The sequence below is a fragment of the Canis lupus genome, chromosome 5, assembly GCF_003254725.2.
Source record: "Canis lupus dingo isolate Sandy chromosome 5, ASM325472v2, whole genome shotgun sequence".
Lineage (NCBI taxonomy): Eukaryota > Metazoa > Chordata > Mammalia > Carnivora > Canidae > Canis > Canis lupus.
In genome coordinates this window covers 53,955,739-53,976,385 of record NC_064247.1, presented here as the reverse complement: position 1 = coordinate 53,976,385, position 20,647 = coordinate 53,955,739, and the positions used below count along the sequence as shown (strand labels likewise).

Sequence of the window (20,647 nt, the reverse complement as noted above, 5' to 3'; positions counted from 1 at the left end):
CCCATGCCTACCACACCAGCCTCATTTCTTGTCTCTTCTTCTTCCAGTTTCTTGAATACTGAAACACCTTCTTGCCCCAGGACCTTTGTATATGCTTAGAGCTTTCTCTTTTCTCTCTTTCATTTGGTTAACACATTTTTTTTTTTGTCTCAGCAGGAAGATCATTTCCTCACCCCTGATATTTATTAGATACCTCTTTCTATTTGGTCTCATGGTGTCATGTACTTTTTGCTTCTAGCACTTTCCATAATGTATGCTCATTTATTAGTTGAGTGGTTATTTGCCTAATTCCTCTACTATGAGCACCATAAGGCCAGGGACTGAACTTGTTTGTTCACCACTATAATTCCAGAGTCTGACACAGAGCCAAGCACAGATGCCTAACATTCTTTATTGAATGAATGAATGACTAGGTGAATGAACAGGTCGCCCACCTGCCCCATTCCTCACTCTGCTCATCCTCCTCTTCTTGATTCTGTCTGCTTCTGAAAGAATCTCTTCTTCACCTATTTCTGGGCTTGTGCCCTTGGGCAAGTCACTTGACCTCTCAGTGCCTCATTTTCCCCCATGCATAAAACGGGAATAACATTATCCATTGGACCAGCCTCGTCTTGCAGTTGTGCAGATTAAATAAGTGAGTGTGTTAGGGAACTCCAAAGTATACCTGGATCATGGTAAGTACTGAATAAATGGTTAAAAGAAAAAGTGCAGCCTAATATTTATGACTATGCATTTATTCTAACTTGACTTTAACTTGGGCTTTTGCTCTGGTTCTGCTTCTTCCAGCTACACCCTTTGGCTTTGACTCTGCCTTTCTCAGCACACAAGGCTTCAAAGTGGGCACAGGTTAACTAAAAGGATGGTTCAGGTAGACAAGGATGACCCAGTGGACAGGGCAGCGACAGTCTTCAGATGAAATTTGGGCAAACATGTCTGTACCAGCAATTAGAGAAACCTCAGAGAATGACTCCCTGGAGCCCCGTGGGGCAGTTCAACCCAAGGCTCTTTGCTGAGCCCTTGCTGAGTTAGCCCTGTGGGGAGGGCTACAGGCTTCAGCATTGGAGAGGGCCTGCTTCTGCTCTCATTAAGCTCAGAGTCCAATGGAGGCACCCACAGAAGGTCAGAAAGTGGCAGTCAAAGGGGCTGAGTGCTGTGGGAGCCCCTGGGAGGGGTAGCCAACCCAGACATGAGGAAGCTGCGCAAAGGAGGTGATGATGCCTGAGCTGGTTCTTCAAAAGTGGAGATGACTTTGGTGGGTGCTGAACTGGGGACAGAGCACTCCAGGCAGACAACACAGTATGAAGAAGGCTCAGAGGGGCTGGAGAGCAAGGCGTTGGGCTCACAGGAGGGCTCCGCGTGTTTGGAGGAGAGTACAGATAGGTGCGGAGGAAGACGGGGCCCAGGCCTCAGGATTTCACATGTCCTCTTGAAGATGGGATTGTGTCCTGTGGCTCGTGAGCAGCAAGGATAGGCTTTGGGAGAGAAGAATCCCACAATCATCTCCAGATGCTGACAGAAGGCAATCTGGGGTTCATAATCCTATTAGACCAAGGACAGCAGTAAATGCATCTGCTCCACACAGACCTAACTCAGTGCCGCAGAGGAGATGGGGCCTAAGTTCCAGGAGCACTTTCCCAGGTACCATATGGACTCCCTGGGAATCACCAGCTTTTTAAAATCAAGGGTTTTAAAGTGTGCTGGCTCTGTGGGCATGGATGGAGCTGCTTTCCCCTCACCTCAATTTGCTTTCATAGGTTCCAGGGGGAGTCGCAGATTCAGGAGTGAATAAGCAGGTGGAAAAGAAAGAAGGTGGCTCTTACTGAGGGCCTACTCTGTAGGGAAACTGGCACATGTCTGGAATGAACATTTTCTTCTTGAATCCTCCTCAAAACCCTGAGAAAGTAAGTATTGCGACCCATGTTTTTATAGGTGAGCAAATGGAGTCCAGAGAGACTAGGATATTTGTCCAGTTAGCCCAGCTGAATTCTAGTTTCTTTATTCTCTTGCTATTTGATTGGCTCTTTGCCTCATGCAACATCCAGTGTAGGGTGATTCTTTGGTACATATGTCATTGCTCTACTAGACTGTAAGATCATTCTGTGCCCAGCACTGGGTATTTCACATAGTAGACATTCAGTACATGTCTGCTAATTGGCCCAGTAGCTTCTAAACTGACAGTGAACCTATCAGGCACTAGAGGGCATTATGGATATACAATGTAGAGTGAATTTAAGAGGGAAAGATGATTTCCTTCACCCAGCTGGCCTTCTTTCCACCCATCCATCATTCACTCATATACAAAATAATAATAATTATTTTTTAGAAAGATTTTATTTATTCATGAGAGACCGAAAACACACACACACACACACACACACACACACACACACACACAGGGGCAGAGACACAGGCAGAGGGAGAAGCAGGCTGCATGCAGGGAGCCTGACGTGGGATTCGATCCCGGGTCTTCAGGATCAGGCCCTGGGCTGAAGGTGGCGCTAAACCACTGAGCCACCAGGGCTGCCCCAAAATAATTATTAAATGCTTCACATGCACCAGGGTCTAGGCTCCCTAGTTCACTGAGACTGAAACTTTCACATTACTCACTGGTTGTGGCACACTATGGGGGGAAGGGCCACATGCACTTAAATCAGGAGACCACAGAGGCAGCCTTTTAATAAGGCTGGGAGTCATGGAAGACTTCTCTGGAAAGGCACTGAGTGAGGTTTAAAAAAATGAGTCTAAGCTTGCTTAGTGTAGAAAGGGAGAGAAAAATGTACCCTGGGCAGAGGGGCCAGCATGAGCAAACACCCAGGAAAGGAGAAAGGAGGCTGAGGACATGGGCTTACCCTGAGGTCTTCAGAAGAGGCCAGGAAAGGTTTTGTGTGAAGTGGGAGTGGGAGAGAGAAGGGATTCTTTTCCTGGTCTGTTCTTTTAGAAAGATCGCTTTGGTGGCTAAGAAGAAAATATAAAACTGGAGATAAGAGCAGCTCACAGGCCATGTTCTTTCAGGCAAGTGGTGCCGATAGCCTGGACTGATACGGCAGATATGCAGATAGAAAGAATTGGATGGAATTTCAAATTATTTTTTTTAGAGAGAGAGAGAGAGAGACAGACAAACAGACACACAGGAGAGAGGAGGGCCAAAAAGAGGAGGTGAGAGAGAATCTTAAGCAGGTTCCCTGCAGAGCACAGAGCAGGGATGCATCTCACGACCCTGACATCATGACCTGAGCTGAAATCAAGAGTTGGATGCTTAATCAACTGAGTCACCCAGCTGCCCCTAGAATTTAAGATTTAAAGAGAGAGTTTAAGGAGGTAGAATTGATGAATCTCGGTGACAATGGCAATGAAGGAGCAGATGATGATTTCCCGGTTTCTGGTTCCAGTGCCTAAAAAATGGAGGTGGCATCCCTGGGGAGGAGAACAAGAAGGGAGAGGACAAGCAGGGTAACAAGGATAACAAGGATATAACAAGTTTGATTTTAAACATGCTGAATTTGAACCATCTTTGGCACATCCAGGTGAAGAGGTCCATTTGGCAGCTCCATACATAGGTCTGGTGCTTAGGGGAAGAGAAGGCTCTGGGTGGGAGAGAAGGGTTTTTGGTGGTGCGAGCATGTAGATGGTCTTTAAAGACACAGATTTGAATGAGTCCAACTGGGAGTAGTGTTTGAAGAGCTCACAGTGGAAGGAAGAACCTTGAGGTGCTCACCAGTCAAGGATCAAGACTGGGAAGGGTGAGTCTAAAGAGTGAGAGGAAGCCTCTATGGGAATAGCATCACTGAATCCCAGAAGGGAAGAAGTTTAAGAACTTTTGGTCAATGGTGGCAAAAGCTGTTGAGGTCAAGAAAAAGAAGGACAGAGAGCTATTTGTTGGTTTTAGCAAGTAACATGGGTAAGAACAGTTTATAAGATTTAGTGCCTTGAGGAGTGGCTAAAGGCAAAGGAGTGGAGGCTGTAGGTGAGCACGCTTGGGTTTGAAGGGAAGGAGAGAGATGAGGAAGGAACTTTCTAAGAGTACAGAATCAAGTGTGTGTGTGGGGTTAGACTTAAAAATAGGGAATCTTGATCATATATATGAAAACATAGTAAAGAGGAAGAGTTTAAAGATACAAGATGGGGAGCAGATTCAGATTTATGGGCGGCAGATAGGTTTGCAGGGGATGCAGGTGATTACCTGATGGAGGAAATTTCATACCAAGAAAATGAAAAACAGAGAAAAAGAGAGAGATCTAGACCAGAACAGAAGGAGATAATTCCCTCTGCCTGCCTGAGGCCGAAAATGAGTCTTAGAATTCTGTTGCAAGTCTTTGTTATTTGTTTTGTCTACTCATGTGTCCACTCATCTCATTTCCAATCATCCATGCCCTGGAATCTACTCCTTCACTGGTCTGTTTGTGACCCATCTGACTGGACAAAGCCAGTTCCCATCTCCATGTGTGAGATGAGTTATTCTCAGTTCACTATTTTTGTTCTTTTTATAACGTTCTCAGATGAAGATCCTTCCAAGTATTGTTAGAGATTGAATAAATGAATATGCGAGTGGTCATTCCAGATCTCTTTCATTCAACTGTTGGACAAATATTTATCAAGCAACTACTATATGAAAGGCACTGTGCATGAGCTAGGGCCACAGTGATAAACGGAGCAGAGTTCATAGATCTTGCTGCCTAGTCAGGGCTAGAGATAGGAAAATAGGATGATTGAAATACAGAGTGCTAAATGTTGTGATTAGCTCCTGGGGAAAGGAGCATAATTTATACACGAGGCACTGGAGATGGCTTCCTGGAGTGGGCAAATAACTAGAAGCCTGAGCCCTCCAGGTTAATCAATGTTTAGGATTAAAATCTAGGTTGTTATTTTATGAATGGAAAATCAGAATATTTCTATTAGAATCTGCTACACTTATGAATGTATGAATGAATGAATGATTTCTTCCATCCTATTAATCTAGTCATCTGTCTTTGAACTCTTGCTTCCCAGAAATTGTCAACCTTCAGTAACCAGTTGCCCAGTGTCAGGGGATTTTGGAAATAGTGAAATGTTCTAACTCTAGCCTGTTCTTTTTCAGTATCATTACTTTTCTAAAGAGAAACCATGTGGCTTTTCATCTAACTATAATAAGTACTTAAGAGAAGGTGCTTGAACTTTGAATGGGGGACTTATTTTCCATTGAAAAAGCTAGCTTCTCCATGCTGAAGGTCATTTAAAGTCATTTAATTGACCTGAAGTCTGGTGTGAGCCCTGTTAAAACAACTGTCGGTGGGGGATGGCTTTTCTCAGAAATCATGGAAATGATTGGGAGGGACCAATAGTTCTAGCTGCCCCGCCCCAGTCCTTTGGTCAGGCCATTTCCCAGCAGAGAACACCCTTTCACTTTTGCACATTCAGGAGAGAAAAGAATCTATACCTTTCACACATCTCCATTATGGTGATTTGAGATGATCAAAGTCAGAAAATTATAGATAGAAGTGAGATTAGTTGATGTGCATGGATCTAGAAGTCCAGTGGTTGCTAATAAAAGTAAAAATAATACTGGCCACAGATTATGGTTTCTATTATGTGTCATCCCAATGAGGGGATAGGCCATTTATGTGCTCATCCAGGGAAGTGAAGCGAAGACAGGGGGCAGTGTTGAACAGAGGAGAGAGGTGGAACCAGCCAGGCCATGTCCCACACTGGGTCACTAGGGCCCTGAAGGCTCTGGTAAGACTATCATTCATCATAAGTTGAATTCTTTTTACCAAGTACAGAGAAAAGACTCTAAATAAACAAGAGTTATCAACCAATCAACAAAGGTCTCCTAAAGATTTACTGGGGGCTCTTTGTCAGGGTGATACAAGAGATGGAGAAAGCTGGTGAGAAAAAAATATTGCACAGAAGAATCTTGAGAATAATACTATCTTTAAAAAAATTATATACTGAATCATATAGTAAAACATCAGGGGATTATTGAGATTCAGAGAAGGTGGGGATTGCTGTGGGGTAAGGTGCTCATAAAAGGCTTTTGGAAGGAGAGGGATCGTGCATTGAGTATTCACAATGGGTTGGATTTGTTGAAAGGCCTTTGCCTACTGCTCCAGCCCTATCTTGTGCTACTTCCTTCTCTCTCTCTCTCCCATGCACCGTGTACCCTGATTACACTGAGATACAGACCATTTCCCCGGTTGCTGAACTCTTTCATGCCTCCATGCCCTCTCTCATGTGGTCCTATTGCCTGGATGCCTTCCCTTCTCCACCTGGAGAACTTCAAGCTTAATTTCAAACATCCCCTCTTCTGGGGAGCCCCCCATTCACTCCTCACTGTTCACTACTTCCTTCTTTTAGAATTTATATTAGATTATAGATTTTCTATTAGGTTATGACCATAACAATTGCTAATGAGTAAAATCATGTAATAATAACTTTACTTGTATAATCATGACAATCACAATAAATATTCTGGTCTTTCCATGCATTACCTAATTTCATGCTCACAACAACCACAGTGAAGTAGGTGCTACTACCAGGGTACCCCTTTTATAAATTTAAGAGAAGGAGACTTGGAGTGGGGCCTGGATTGCTACCCCAGTAGAGGTAGACTCAAGATGCAAACCCAGGTTGTCTGACACAGAGTCTGAAATCCTGAACATTACCCAACACTGCCTCCTGTATTATTCTAATGTATCTCTTTGTCTCAGGTGGACTATGGGTATGTGAAGATGAATGAGTGGGGAGCCTGTAATGCCCCAGGTTCTCATAGCTTGGTGCATTTTTCTCATTTTAGCTTGTGTGCTAGCCACGTGCAAAGGCACAGGGTGGAAGTGAATTGAAGTCCTCTGCTTCTTCATACACATTCAAGACTACTCAGAAGTCTCCTTTTCTGGGAAGCCTGCCTGACTACTTGTCCTCCTCCTGCATTGTTGGGTTCACATATGTAATATATGCCTTCCAGTTCTTACCAGGCTGTTTATATGCCTGTTATAGTCAAAAGACTTGCTCCAACCAGGTGAGTTCTAGAAAGTATACATGGTGTTTGGAACATGTTGAGCAAATACCTAACTTCCCCGCTCTACTTTCCTTCTCTGAGAAATTGGGATAATAATAGTATCTGTGTGTATAGGTTATTCTCTATTTGTTGCCACATCCATTGTGACCCTTTCGGGTCTTGATCTGGGATCTGGAAACCTGATCCTTGTGTTCTGTGTTATCTGGGCTCCCTTGATGACTGGCTTGGCTCATAGGAGCCATTGGCAGGAGTCTGGGAAATGGGAAGAGAGGCCTGGGGTATTTCTTCCCTCCCCTAGTACCACATTTCTGGCAGTATTTTGTCTGTTGATGTCCATGGGTGGCCTCCTGGAAGGGTGCTGGTTTTCACAGCCTCACTGACACTGTCCTCTCTGTCCTGTCCCTTCAGGGGTGGTACCATCCCTGTATCACCTAGGGGTGGTAACAGCCTTCTGTCATTGCTAGTGTCTGGGGGCTCATGATTCCTCATTTATTCCTTTATCTCTGTCCCTCATTTCTAGAATGGTCCTCTTACCGAAGCCTTTTTTTTTTTTTTTTCTTTTTTGAACCACCTCTGGTGAGTTTGATTTCCCTAATGGACACAGTTCCCTAACAGGGATTGTTGTGTGTGGCTTGCAGTGGTCACTTGAATTTTCCTCCCTTCCTCGTACCACAACCAGACCAGCTGAGAGCCAATGATGGGCTTACAGGGAAACTCTCATACCCCTGGCACCATGAGTGCTTTCTGCAGCCTTTGATGGGTGGTCAGCGCAGGGCTCTTTGACATGCTGACTGTCCTGGCTCCACAGCAAAGGGATGTCCCAGTTCTACCCCAACTGGTAGGGGCATGGCTTCTTTTCCAGAGGTTTTCCACCACACCTCTAACTCCAAATCTGATCTTTCTGCTACTTAGCTCTCTGGGCAGTGATCATGTTGAGAGAGAGATGAAAACATGGGTCCTTTTTTCCTCTTTGGGCGCTCACTTAGTCTGCTTGGGCCACCATAGCAAAATGCCAGACTGGGTAGCTTAAACAATAGAAACTTATTTCTTACACTTCTGAAAGTGGGAGGTGCAAGGTTTGGTCTCTTCTGAGGCCTCTTTCCTTGCCTTTGTAGATATCTGCCTTTTTGCTGTGTCCTCACATGGCCTTCTCTCTGTCACATGTATTCCTCATATCTCTTCCTCTTCTTAGAAGGACATCAGCCAGCTTGACCCCCTCTTACAGCCTTTTTTTTTTAAACCTTAATTACCTCCCTAAAGGCCCCATCTCCAAACATAGTCACATTGGGGGTGACTTCAACATATGAATTTTGGGAGGACACCACTCAGTCCATAATAGACAGTGATAGAAAGCATGAAGAAGCAGACATACTGGCTCAGGCATTTTAGGAAAAGAGATGCCTTCTTTCTTCTTTCCATGTGGAAAGATAATTCTTTTTTTTTTTTTTTTTTTTGGAAAGATAATTCTATTAAAGCCCAGAGATCTGCCTTAGAGCTAACTTCCCATCCTCCCATGGTCTAGAGGGTCAGGCAGGGTCTTGGAAGCCAGGTGGTCCTTGCTCTGCATTTACATGATGTGCCATCCACTCAACTGTTTCATTTCATTCCTCTGGGTCATTGTTTCCTTGCTTGACTGAGTTGTTGGGCGACTATATGAGATGAAGCACATGAAAGCCCTGAGCAAACTTCTGCCCATCTAAGGACATTTTTGGAAGAAACCATCAGGAGTCTCTTCCAACTGCTATTTTTCAGGCCATATGTAATTTATGGTAACTTTTTAAATAACATGCTCCTTGCTGGACACCCCTACAATTCCTTCCCTACCAATAGATGTACCTTATAACCCTGAGTCTGAACCTAGAAACCTTGGCTTCTTCAAGAAGCAGGGTTAACAGGTGTCTGGGAGCAAGTGAGTGTGCAGACCTGGTGCTGGGGGCATGAGGATGAATCAGGCAAGGTCTTTGTCCTCATGGAACATGGCATGGTGTTGGAAAATGGATAAGAGGCCACAACAATGTGGAGAGGACAGTGGCATGAGGAAGAGGAGCACCCAGAGGAGCCAAGTTGGTCATGGGTAGTTTTTGAGGACAGAGGGCCAGAATGCCTTGGAGGCCTTTTACAGGAGATGATGCCTGGACCCCCTGGCAGCAGTAGACATTACTGGCCTGGGACACACAAGGGACCTTCCTCTATAGCAAGAGATGGGGTGTGGTTGAAGGTATAATCCGATGGGCACTTGCGGCAGAACTTGGGGTCTGGCTGTGCTGACTGAAAGGGAACTGAGGACCAAGTGGCCCAGGAGCCATGAAGCTTGACTTCCTGCTGGTTGCACCTGCATGGGGACCTAGGGGGGTGGTAAGGACTCCAGGGGCTGGGTGCAGAGCTTGAGGGTGCACAGGAAGGATGAGTCAGAGAAGCCAGTCTGCTGGTTAGCATGTTCTACATGCTTTTTCAGGGACAGGCCACTGCCAACCTGCAGGCATACAGTCTGGGGGTGCTGGAGGTTCCCACACACAGTGCAGGGCTGTAGCTATGGCTGAGACAGGTATGCACACTAAACACTATCTGTGTGCACTGAACAGCTGACTGTACAGACTGGCTGCTCCAGTCCCTAGTGAGGTGTGGACGTGGGGACTGAACACTATGTGTGCCACCTGGGCTGTAGGGAATTGTCCGTGCTCTAGGATCTCTGTGAAAGCTTCTGAGCCCCTGTAGTGCCAGGTGATGGGCACCTGTTTGGCTCTGTTGGTTGCCCTAGGGTACCTGGGTGGCCTAACCTCCAGAGCTCCCTGGGTGCTGCAGGGGTGAGCTCCTATGTGACAGTGAGGCTCTACAGGTACACAGCTCCTGTCACAGTGCTCAGGTTCATTCTGCCCCTCTCACCTCCATTTCCCTTCCTTATGTAAAACTTTCTCTAGTTGCAGGAATTGCTGCTGCTTTTCTTCCTGAAGGACACAAAGCTTCTCCCGCAACTTCAGGATTGGTTCCCTGGTCTCCTCCAGTGATGGTCACTCTTCCATTTCCTTTCTCTTCCTTCTCCCCTGCTTTGTTTGTTATCTTGTCCATCTCTTCTTCCTCCACCACCTGCACTCCCCCTCTGTCATGATGTGCAGGTGCCTTGGCGGTGCTCGGGCGGAGGGTTCCTGGCTCTGTCACTGACTGGCAATCCTCGAACAGGCCCCCTTCTTCTTCTCTTCCTTCCACCCCTTATTTTCAAAGATGTGGAGAATGTACCAGAATGAGTGGAGGATAGGGCATGCCAGGAGAGAGAATGATGGGAAAGTGAGAACCTTGCCCTCAAGGTAGGAGGCAGAAGTGATGCCAGGAGACTTCTGGGTGGTTAGGGAAGATGTCTGGGGCTGAATAAAGAGGACTCATAGTAAGCGGGTTGAAGGAGGCGAGTGTGATGAAATGTCCTTGATGCATGTAGAAGGAATGCCTATGGATGTGTGTGCAAATGATGCACAACTCTTGGGGGTCTAGGAGGATCATCTTGGGGGGGTGTGATAAACTGGTGGGGCTCCACTTGGAGTCACTCTGGACATCCTTTCCAGGGCTCCCAATCTGCTATGCTTATGGCTCCCCTGGGCTGTGCTGGAGGTGAGATCTGCCATGGATATTCTTGGCTGTCAGGTTTGTGGTGTCCAGACTCCCAGGGCCTGGGCAGGGGGAGACCTCCTTCCCTCATGGCCTTGTTTGAACAACCACCATCCTTAAAGATATACTATGCTTCTTTTACACATGTGTACTTATTTCTAGTTATAGAAGCAACGTGCTCATCATTGGAAATCGGATACAGAAAAATATATAAAGAAGGGGGTTAAAAACCCTCTAATCTGATGTCGGAGATTGCATGGATGCTGGTAACATTCTGGTGTACCTTCTTCAGTCCTTTTTTCTCGAGCACATTTTTTTTTCTTTGTGCATGTGTATGTCTATGCATGTGTGCATAGAAACATACGTATCCATATATCCAAGTCATGTGACCTGCTTTACATCAAGCTGGGATAAAAAATGAGGTGATATTAGTCATCATAACTTGTATTTTATGGCTTTTCCAGATAACTATCCTCACCCTGCCTTGCAAAGTCCTCCTGAATTGTTTCTGGGAAGTTCTAAAGGATTTCTCAGATGAAGTCTTTCTTGTTTTCTTTCAGGATTGTGGTCTTTACCCTGACGTTCACTCTGGAGGCCTCCACGCCTCTGAATATACCTCACTTTTGCTGCCAGGGCTCATTTTTTTAAATTTATTTTTTTATTGGTGTTCAATTTGCCAACATAGAGAATAACACCCAGTGCTCATCCTGTCAAGTGCCCCCCTCAGTGCCCGTCACCCAGTCACTCCCATCCCCTGCCCACCTCCCCTTCCACCACCCCTAGTTCGTTTCCCAGAGTTAGGAGTCTCTCATGTTCTGTCTCCCTTTCTGATATTTCCCACACATTTTTCTCCTTCCCCCTTTATTCCCTTTCACTATTTTTTATATTCCCCAAATGAATGAGACCATATAATGTTTGTCCTTCTCCGATTGACTTATTTCACTTAGCATAATACCCTCCAGTTCCATCCATGTTGAAGCAAATGGTGGGTATTTGTCATTTCTAATGACTGAGTAATATTCCATTGTATACATAGACCACATCTTCTTTATCCATTCATCTTTTGATGGACACCGAGGCTCCTTCCACAGTTTGGCTATTGTGGACATTGCTGCTATAAACATTGGGGTACAGCTGTCCTGCCGTTTCACTGCATCTGTATCTTTGGGGTAAAACCCCAGCAGTGCAATTCTGGGTCGTATGGCAGATCTATTTTTAACTCTTTGAGGAACCTCCACATAGTTTTCCAGAGTGGCTGCACCAGGCCAGATTTCAGGTTGTACTACAAAGCTGTGGTCATCAAGACAGTGTGGTACTGGCACAAAAACAGACACATAGATCAATGGAACAGAATAGGGAATCCAGAAGTGGACCCTCAACTTTATGGTCAACTAATGTTCGACAAAGCAGGAAAGACTCCACTGGAAAAAAGACAGTCTCTTCAATAAATGGTGCTGGGAAAATTGGATAGCCACATGCAGAAGAATGAAACTAGACCACTCTCTGTCACCATACACAAAGATAAACTCAAAATGGATGAAAGATCTAAATGTGAGACAAGATTCCATCAAAATACTAGAGGAGAACACAGGCAACACCCTTTTTGAACTTGGCCACAGTAACTTCTTACAAGATACATCCAGGAAGGCAAAAGAAACAAAAGCAAAAATGAACTATTGGGACTTCATCAAGATAAGAAGCTTCTGCACAGGAAAAGAAATAGTCAACAAAACTAAAAGACAACCTACAGAATGGGAGAAGATATTTGCAAATGATGTATCAGATAAAGGGCTAGTATCCAAGATCTATAAAGAACTTATTAAACTCAACAGCAAAGAAACAAACAATCCAATCATGAAATGGGCAAAAGACATGAACAGAAATCTCACAGAGGAAGACATAGACATGGCCAACAAGCACATGAGAAAATGCTCTGCATCACTTGCCATCAGGGAAATACAAATCAAAACCACAATGAGATACCACCTCACACCGGTGAGAATGGGGAAAATTAACAAGGCAGGAAACCACAAATGGAGAGGATGTGGAGAAAGGGGAACCCTCTTGCACTGTTGGTGGAAATGTGAACTGGTGCAGCCATTAAGGGCTCATTTTTAAAGTGTTCTCTAGTGGCCACTGTCATGAATATCATAGCTGCTGTGCATTCTTGCTCTCCTGGTGCTTTGAGCCTTCCTTTGGGTACAGAAGCACAGCTGTGCCCTCTGAAGCCTGTATGCACCAAAGTCAGGCTGGGTTTCTATAGAGGTGGGAGTCTCTGCCCCTTTTGGTTTATACTTTGGGGTACAAGCAACCTTGCTTCAAGGTCCTATGTAGCGATGGTTCCCAGAACTCTTTATTAAAAACAGTTGTGATAAATAAGCTTGCAAGATGGCCGCCATCAATCCCTTCCCTTCCTGCAACCACCTGTTGCCCCTTCTATCAATAAGTGGAGTCTCATACCTACTTTTTGAATCTGGGCTGGTCTCAGTGATTTGATTAACCAATAGGATGCATCCAAAAGGGTGCTCTGGGACTTTTGAGATGAGGTTGTATGAAGGCTGTGACTTCTGCCTCGGTCTCTTGAAATGCTCATTCTTGGGCTCCTTCCTCCAAGATTCCAGCCACATATGATAAGCCTTTTGATGATAATCCATGTATGGATGCTCCAATCAAAGGCCTCATCTGAGGGGAGAGTCAGCACCAACTGCCAGCCATGTGAATGCACCATCTTGGATATACAGACAGTCATGCCTTCAGATGCCTCTGGCCCAAATCACCATTTGCAACCATTTGAGAGACCCTAAGGGACAACTGTCCTGCAGAGCCCAGTTAGCTCACAGAGCTGTGAAGGAAAATAATAAATTGCTGTTTTAAACCACTAAATTTTGGAGTAGTTTGCATAGTTTGTTACATAGTAACAGATAATCTGAACAACAGAACCTCATCTCTCTCAGCTATGTTCTGAGTCCCCCACAATCTGAGTGATAGGCACCCTGCCCTCCTCAGAACAGCCCTCACCCCACCTACATATGAGGCTTTGTATCCCAGTGAAATTTGTCTGCCTGGCCTCCTGTCTCCTGATGCTTACTTCTCTCTCAGGATAATTCCACCAGATTCATCCCATCATTCTTCATTGTTTCCAGACGTGTCTCAATTGCAAGAGTATATATGGCCTAAGCTCCAGTTGGGAACTCTGTATACACAGTGAGGAGTTTACTGCATATACAAAAGTATGTATTTATTAAATTATTTTTTCACTTAGTGGTATCTTGTCATTTTCTCATGTCATTAAAAATTCTGCAGAAATAGTATTTAGTCATTTGATTTCATAGCAGTACCCTTCTCCTTCTCCTGTTTTTGGAAATTGCATCCCCCTTTTTTGCTTACATTATACAGAAAGCTGAGATGAATATCTTTATCCATAAATCTTTACTCAGGTTCTTTTTTTTTTTTTTTCCTCAGGTTCTTATCTTAAGAAAATAATCAAGCACTCAGCAAAAGGTATGTGTGTATGTGTTTTAAATGACAACCAATAATAATGCCAGATAACTTTCCAGAAAGTTCATACCAAGTCAATTTGATAGGCAGAAATGCTATCTCATTTTTATTTTAATTTCTACTTCTCTGATTTTTGGTGTTGTCAACTAAAACCATTTTTTTAAGTCTTTGGTGTAGACTAAAAAATGGTGTAATTTTTCTTTCTAGCCATTAATAAATATCTACTATGTGCTGAGAAATCAACTTGACAGAAAGTGAAGAATTTAGTGTACAACCTGAGTGTAAACTGTGTGGCTTGAGGCACAGAATTGGTAACAGGCGATAAGGAGTGCACCTGCCTGAGGGCCAGTTGGACATGTTGTTGGTCATCCTGCTGCATCCTCAGTACTCTTGAGAGGGTGGAAGGGCAATGATTTTGGCACCAGACATTCCCACATTCAAAAGTTGGCCCTACCATACCATTGTATGACCTTCATCAAGGTATTTCAATTTCTTCAGCCTTAAATTCTGCACTGTAAAGTGAGAAGTCGCAACATCCCTGGTAGGCCTGTCATCAGGATGAAAAGAGAATAAGCGTTCATCTTACATGTTGGACCCACACAGTAACCATCAAATCCTGTTCTGCCATAGCATCTCTTGAGTCTCTACCCTCCTAACACATTGCTAGTGTTCTACTTCATTGAGCTTTCCCTGCTCTTGTACTCAGGGGCAGTCAATGTCCCCTCCCTCCCACCTATTTGCCACACCAACTCTGTCTTTCTAAAATTAAATTGAATCATATCCTCACCTCACTCAAAACCCTTCAAGAGCTCCTTCATGTGTTTGAGACCTGGTTCCTCCTAGCCTGCAGCCTTACTAATGCTACTTCTCTACCTTATTACACACCCTGTACTCTGGCTACAGAGGACTGCCCAGCGTTTTCGACAGCCTTCACCTCCTCAAAGCCTGCCATCTTGAATATGTTGTTTTTCTGTTTGGACCCTTTCTTCCTCTCCTGTCCATGTCCATGTGATTATCACCTATTCATTCCTCAGAAATTAGCTGAAGTAAGTCCGACTTCTCTGAAACTTCAAGCTGGTTCAGGCAATCCTTCCTATGGGTTCCCCCATCATAGCACAAGACAAGGCAACATGTAATTCTCTCTCCCACTGGATTATGGCTTCTTGTGGGCAGAATGATATCGTCATTTCTACATCTCTTATTGCAGAGCCTAGCATGGGGTTTCTTAACATCCACAGATCTGGCCACATCTGGCTGAATAATTTGTATGGCCTAGTGCAAAGTGAAAATACAGAGCCCCCTTGTTCAAAAGTTACTAAGTATTCCAACATGGCAACAGCAGAGCATTAAGCCAGGTAGGGGGTCTTTCTGCAAGCCGGGTCATGTTGACTATATCAGTTGCTTGTCTGTGAAGCTAGATCTGCTATTAGCATTTTGGGCCAGATTATTCTTTGTTGTTGGGAGCTGTCCCGTACATTGTAAAATGCTTAGCAGCATCCTTGGTCTCTATCCAACAGATGCCAGTAGCCCTCCTCTCTAGTTGGGACAACCAAAAATGTCTCCGGACATTGCCAAATGGCAAAGCTGCTCCTGGTTAGAAACCAATGGTTTAGAAGACTATAGGAACTCAAGGCAAGTTCGTGGATGTGCCTGTGCTCTGATGGAGGTAAGAGTGAAGTGTTGTAGGGAGCCAACCAGGCTGAGGAAAACTTCCTGGGGGTATAATGTCTTAGGGGAAGTCCCAAAGGATAAGTAGGATTTAGCCAAAACCTACCTGGCCAAGTAAGCTGACTTAGTCAGAACTCTGAGGGGTGCTGGAGGAGGGGGAGCATCCAACAAAGCAAGGAAGGCTTAGAAACCTCCAAATGAGTCACAGATCTGGTAGTTTCAAGTGGTAGGTAGATCTTTCCCAGGTTGTGAGAAAACAACTTTGAAGTTCTTCCCTTGGAGTGTTTTCAGGGCCAAGGGTGAAAAGGAAGCTTTGAGGATCACAGAGAGCTCTGTATTATAAAACTCTGGATTTGCTTCAGGCAACTGCCTCCCTCAGACCAGGCCTAATGGCTTGCACATGTTCCCATCTTGGTCACTCAATGGAGATGGACACATGGCCTGTCTACTCATCTTATCAGTTTCTTCCACACTCAAAGGCTACTGAGAATGCTGCAAATAGGGCACCCCATCTGTCTTGCTGGGGAAGGGGGTGGTAGCATGGAAAGTTGTGGCTTTGAGGGTGAGGAATCTCTATGGAGGTGGCAACTCATATTTCTTGGGACAACTGTTGGGAAACAACACATCAGGACAGATGTTCAGGAATACAGTGATCTGGTTGGATGAAAGGACTGTCATCCTCCATAGGTCAGGACAAACTGGCTGAACCTTGATATTGGTAAATATCCTCTGGCTCCCATAAAAATTACTTCTTGGAGAAAGTACTCTCCTAGGAGGAGGGAAAGTATAGGTCAGATTAGATTTGAGGGGATAAAGATAATGGAAACCTTCACTGAGTCGGGTCTTCTCTGAAGCCCATATTCTTACTCACATACTTATGTCTGAGTTTCTAATCCACTACATTTTATCTGTGTGACTTGGGAAGGTTACTTGAGGTTAAGGTTACTCTGTGCAAAAAGTTTCTAATTTTAAAATGGATATAAGAATAATATTGACTTTATAGGGTTGTGGTAGGGATAAACTGAGATCTTGCAGGCATGTGAAGGGACTATGATGTTTTAGCCATTGTGGCTAGAATACCATGACAACTAATATTTATTAACAGCTTTTTGTCATCATCTGTTTGATTCAGGACCCTTTAAATGAATCTTCTTCAGCCATGTACTCAGAGCCACTCTTCTATCAGCAAGAGTTCTCAGTTGCAAGCAGTGAAAATCAACTCTGGCACCTTCACGAGTTGGTATTGGAGGCTCTAGAATCAGCAGACACAAAAGGTCCAGATTTGAAAGATTGTTGGACTTGGAAGCTAGACAGGCATAAAAGAATTCTCTGATTGTCAGGGAGACAAATTGCAAAAGCAAACATTCAGTTTTTGGAAGACAGCCATGTTGTACCATCCATCAGTACCTTTTACCACCAATGCTGGACAGTACAGTGACTTCAAGTGAGCTCTAAACCTCATTCATCTGAGCAACTTTGCTGGACTCTAGGGGCAGGAAAGAGGGAGGGTATCCCCCCCTACCCACTTTGGCTTCCACTGTGAGGGTAGGCTGCTTCTTCACATGGGGTCTCCCACCAAATGAGAGGAACTGTTGAGGGTGGCTATTGAAAATCGTCATATGTCACTAATGGGCCCCCTCTTTGGCTGCCCAACCTTCATTAAAAGCTTTCTTATAAATTTATTTTTTATTGGTGTTCAATTTGCCAACATATAGAATAACACCCAGTGCTCATCCCATCAAGTGCCCCCCTCAGTGTCCGTCACCCCCTCCCCCTGCCCACCTACCCTTCTACTACCCCTAGTTCATTTCCCAGAGTTAGGAGTCTCTCATGTTCTGTCTCCCTTTCTGATATTTCCCACTCATTTTTCTCCTTTCCCCTTTATTCCCTTTCACTATTTTTTATATTCCCCAAATGAATGAGACCATATAATGTTTGTCCTTCTCCGATTGACTCATTTCACTCAGCATAATACCCTCCAGTTCCATCCATGTTGAAGCAAATGGTGGGTATTTGTCGTTTCTAATGGCTGAATAATATTCCAGTGTATACATAGACCACATCTTTATCCATTCATCTTCCGATGGACACCGAGCCTCCTTCCACAATTTGGCTATTGTGGACATTGCTGCTATTAACATTGGGGTGCAGGTGTCCTGGCGTTTCATTGCATCTGTATCTTTGGGGCAAATCCCCAGCAGTGCAATTGCTGGGTTGTAGGGCAGATCTATTTTTAACTCCATTAAAAGCTTTCTTATATGTATTCTTCAAACACACACACACACACACACACACACACACACACGCACATGCACACACATCTTCCTTGCAACTGAAAATATACTTAACGCCTCCTCAAAGGAACAAAACCCAAAGCATCCAGACTGTGCCTCCAGTTTTTTGCTAAAAATCTATTAAACAATTAAATTTTAGAGTTCATGGTAACTACTTCCTACATATATAACAGTGAGGAGAACAGATAGGAAAGAAGAGGAAACTTTAGTAGAATATATTAATACTCAACGCTGCAAGGAAAGAAATTCAGATGGAGGCTATGGTCCTCATGTCTGCCTAACTAGTGCTGTGGCTTCCCTTTACTATTCCCTTCCAATGGTTTTTGTCTTCAATTGGCCTTCTCATGGTCACTCTGGTGGATGTCTCAAACATTTGATTTAGGGGCTATGGGCCATTGGTTTTGGGCTGCAGAAGTTTTTCACTAATTTATACTATTAGATATAGCAAATTTAGGAGCCACTCAGGAGGTCTCCAACTTCCTTTCTTACTATTCCCGTGGTCCCATCATCTGCCATCTTATTTTTCCTCAACAGTTAGGATCAAACAACCTAGCCAGTTTGGCAACTGCTCTTATTTTTGGCCTATGTTTCCAGTGTTTTAAAGAATCTGAAATGACCAGATGGTGGAGTTAAATTCCAGTGACCACTGTTATGTCCCCTTATGGAAGACCTTTTTCTCCCAAGTGCACCCCCACATCCCAAGTCACTGGAACCAGTAGAACCCAAAGCTGTGGGGCTGGGAAGTAAAAGTTTGTGAGTAGGGCATGAAACATGCAAACCCTTCTTTAATCCCTTGGTTCTAGACATTTTATTCTGGCTGTGGTGGCAACATTACCATAAATTGTTCCATTATACATAATATTTATCATTTTCTGTAGGATAGTGCCCCATCTTATGAGGTCTTACCCTTCTGGCATGATGACTGTTTCTTCAACCAACCAGAATATCATTCTATCAGTATACCAGTTCCTGGAAAAGGGTACATCCTAAAACAAACTAATCCGATGGGCATAAAGCCATTGTCTCCATGTCTCCCTCCCTCCCTCCCTTTGCAAAGCAAACAAAGAAAGGTTAGTACCTGAAGTTTTGCTTCCTAGGTAGATCTCCCTTCTCTACAGTTCTTGAATGGAACTATAAAAAATGACAGTAATTCTATGTCAATCCACTAGTCAGAGTTATCTTCCACGGACCTGTAGAAATGGGATGGTAGAGGACATGGATCATGGCAGGAGTGGGTATGCTGGGAATGTGAGCATCCTGCCCCAGCCATTACCTGTGCCTTAAGAACCTATTGAGCCGGGTCCCCTATATGCCATTTTCATATGCTAATGGAATCTGCTAGGCATAGCACTTTATGGCTCAGGGGATTATGTAACATTCTGTTCATAATGTCCAGTAAGGGATACGTGCTAATTTTGTGCTCCATTTTCAGTCCAACAGGGCCCAGGAGCAATTCAAACAACGTTTTCTAAAAGGAGCATAATTATTTGTGATTAGAGCCTCGATTTGCTGTTAGATTTCAAGGGCTTTTTACTGTGAGTCTTATACTGGAGCTTGATGTGAATGCCATGTAACATTCTGATCTCCCATTCTCATGAGATTGCTTTCCCTGCCCCCTCACCTGGCTTGCACGTATCCTACCAAAAGCATCTATAGTGCTTGCTATTTCCTCCATTCTGTTCCTAACTGAATGGTGCTATAAATATAATGGACTAACATTTTGGCATCAGGATGGGAAGATGGTCAAGATCTCTGTGGTTTAAACTATGGTTCAGACAATAAGTCTTGATATCTCCTTGAGTCAGAAAAAGTACACTGTTGTTTCTGCCAGGTGAAAGCAAACTTCTGGTGTTTTCTGATGCTTGGTATAGAAAGAAAAAGCAGTCACTACATACCAAGGGTCTCACAGTTATGATTTTTCTCCAGTAAGAACCCAATTTAGAACAACACATTTTGTTGGAGATATCACCTAATTCTCATTCTTCAAAATCAACATTGCCCTTCAATGTCAATCACAGATGATGCCAGAAATCTCTGGGAGTCCCCTGGCCCAATAAATAACTGTCTTCTTCCCCTTTTGAGTTCAAAGCCCATTCAAAAATAGATACAGTAATTACAAACAAACACATCACATTTAATATTGATAAAACTGTTGGAGAACATGGTTTTATTTATTTTTATTATTTTTTTTTGCATTTTAGCTTTTATTTTTTTATAAATTTATTTTTTATTGGTGTTCAAATTGCCAACATATAGAATAACACCCAGTGCTCATCCCATCAAGTGCCCCCCTCAGTGCCCGTCACCCAGTCACCCCCACCCCCCGCCCACCTCCCCTTCCACCACCTCTAGTTCTTTCCCCAGAGTTAGGAGTCTCTTATGTTCTGTCTCCCTTTCTGATATTTCCCACTCATTTTTTTCTCCTTTCCCCTTTATTCCCTTTCACTATTTTTTATATTGCCGAACTGTGGAAGGAGCCTCGGTGTTCATCAAAAGATGAATGGATAAAGAAGATGTGGTTTATGTATACAATGGAATATTACTCAGTCATTAGAAACGACAAATACCCACCATTTGCTTCAACATGGATGGAGCTGGA

The 20,647-nt window shown here is 44.0% G+C and overlaps 1 long non-coding RNA gene across 3 annotated transcripts; it reads left to right on the top strand.

Moving 5' to 3' along the window:
* Positions 1-856: 856 nt before the first annotated feature.
* LOC112647086 (uncharacterized) lies at positions 857-17,436 on the top strand. 3 transcript variants are annotated; one of them, XR_004816171.2, is made up of 6 exons: positions 857-1,638; positions 1,755-1,901; positions 6,770-6,991; positions 13,732-13,818; positions 14,051-14,089; positions 16,887-17,436. It is a non-coding gene; the product is annotated as an uncharacterized LOC112647086 (long non-coding RNA). The 3 variants fall into 3 exon arrangements; XR_003128060.3 differs by lacking the exons at positions 857-1,638; positions 1,755-1,901 and adding an exon at positions 5,619-5,709; XR_003128061.3 differs by lacking the exons at positions 857-1,638; positions 1,755-1,901 and adding an exon at positions 5,716-5,861.
* Positions 17,437-20,647: the final 3,211 nt, after the last annotated feature.